The 2,224-nt window shown below is 40.4% G+C and overlaps 1 non-coding gene across 1 annotated transcript; it reads left to right on the plus strand.

Annotated features, from left to right (window-relative positions):
- Nucleotides 1–362: 362 nt before the first annotated feature.
- Nucleotides 363–436, plus strand: Trnat-ugu. The gene has a single exon. It is a non-coding gene; the product is annotated as a tRNA-Thr (tRNA).
- Nucleotides 437–2,224: the final 1,788 nt, after the last annotated feature.

A 2,224-nucleotide genomic window follows, 5' to 3' on the forward strand; every position in this document is an offset into this window, starting at 1 on the left:
TTTCTTCTTTGTACTGACAATCAACAGCCGTAGTGACAGCCAAAGGAGCGCAACTTCGACAGATGTTTATATATGAAGATGGTATCTGTCCTTTCGGACATGTCCGGAAGAACAGATACCACCTATATATATATTCCCTGCAGTTGCACTGTTTGTGCATCCGCGCAGAAGAAGAAGGTCAAATGGCAGGTGAGCCAAAAGAAACAGTGCCCAAACTCTTACGGGAATCGGCAAAAAATCCGCGAGTAATGAGTATAATGGGCAGGGGCACTATGAATATAGTGCGGGACAAAAAGTTGGGAACGTGGGTCTCGCGGGAGACGTGCCAGAGATAATTCCCTACAGGTGCACTATCGTCTGTGTCCTCGGTGGCTCAGACGGATAGAGCGTCTGCCATGTAAGCAGGTGATCCCGGGTTCGAGTCCCGGTCGGGGCACACATTTCAACTGTCCCCGTTGACTTATATCAACGGCTGTATGCAGCTAGGTGTATTCACTTCCTTATTTCATTCGACAGATGTTGCCACAAAAAGGACGACCGTCTCCCAACTCATAGTAATGGAATTGGTGACTTGCAAGGTCGGTGGGTAACATCATCATTTATTAAGATTCGAACAAGCGAAAAACCGAAAGATCTGTTTCCGATTTGCACCTAACAAATTGGCTAACAAGTCGAATGCATTACGGATGGGAAATACTACTGATTTTTTTTTGACACGTGTGAATGAGATCTGTCTTTAGTGCAACCCACCCCAAAAAATAGTCACTCCCAAAAGCACAGGGTAAAAATAATGTTGATCACCTTATTCGACAGCAGTGGCAACATATAGCGGAAATTCGGTAACTGTAGGCCACACTAACAATACTGAAATCTACGAAGCAGTTCTGAAACGTTTTCTGCCGAGTATTCAGTGTCTTCAGTCAGAATTTCACAGGACAAAAAGTGAAATCAGTTGCGAGACAACGCTTATCCACTCGTTACGACCCTCGAGCGCAACTCCAAGTCCAAAAGCCATGTAATTACTCGTGCTCACCGAATCTAATGCCACACACCTCGTTCCTTCACTTACAAGAAATCCTAAAAGCAACATTTTCTTTTTCAAATGATTCAATTAAAGCCTTGAGAATCCATCACTAACGGTTTTAAAGACTTCAGAAACGTTGCCGAAAGTTTATTATGGTCAATAGACATGACTTTCAGGGACAGCAACGGTATTTTGCAAGTGTCTTTCATTTCCTCTGTTTCGTGACCGTATTTACCGGACGTTTTAGACATATAACATAGTCTAATTTGTTTGCGATCTCGCGGACAGTATCTGAATTTGATGTACAGGGTTTCAGAAGGATGCTGAATCGATTCGCCGTTACGAGGACGGGAAGTAAGAAACCACTCGTTTCACAAGAGAGGCAAAAGAAAAAAAAAGGTTCGCGCACAGATCACATGTGTCTCGCCCTGGCAGGAAGGGTAATAGACGAAAGCAGCATCACTTGTACACGGAGCGTTGTTACAGTGAAGTGCTCGGTAAACTCGAGTGATGTGCTATTTAAATGCCCTGTAACAATTCTGCGGACTTATTTGGGCTCTTGTTATAGATATTACCTATGGTATCCGTCAATGGACGAGGACATAACACAGCTACTCTTAGTGCAGTGTCTGCCTTCGGTTGTGGTGACACGCTGTGACTTGGGCTTTGTGTACCTCTTTTCGTAGGCGCACTGTATGTGCAGGCTGTATAAATGGCTACATTTAGGTTATGCCTTAATGGTAACAGTGCATAAAACATCAAGCGTATGCCCTGAATTAAATTAGTAGAGTGTGTCTGTGAAACAAAGAGTTGTAATGTCAAACAGATCATGCAAATTAACTGAAATTTCCAACACAGTAATTATCTATTGTGTAGCACTCAAATATCTCGACAGTACCGCGTAAAATAACAATATTTTATTTGTTATTTATTACTTATTTCTCAAGTTAAGACCTGTTGCCTTTTATTATATAGCAGGTCGTACATTGTGTGATTTTACATGTTCTGTCATATAAATTCAGTTTTATTACTAGTACATTTTTTGTTGAAAATTTTAAAAAAGGATAAATTTATATATATATATATTCTAATTTTTTAAAATTTATCCTTTTCTAAAATTTTCAACAAAAATTGTTTATGTGTGTTTGTACTTTATATATACGAGGGTGAGTCAAATGAAAACCTTAAATTTGTAATAAC

Source organism: Schistocerca americana, chromosome 1 (genome assembly GCF_021461395.2).
Source record: "Schistocerca americana isolate TAMUIC-IGC-003095 chromosome 1, iqSchAmer2.1, whole genome shotgun sequence".
NCBI classification, from domain to species: Eukaryota; Metazoa; Arthropoda; class Insecta; order Orthoptera; family Acrididae; genus Schistocerca; species Schistocerca americana.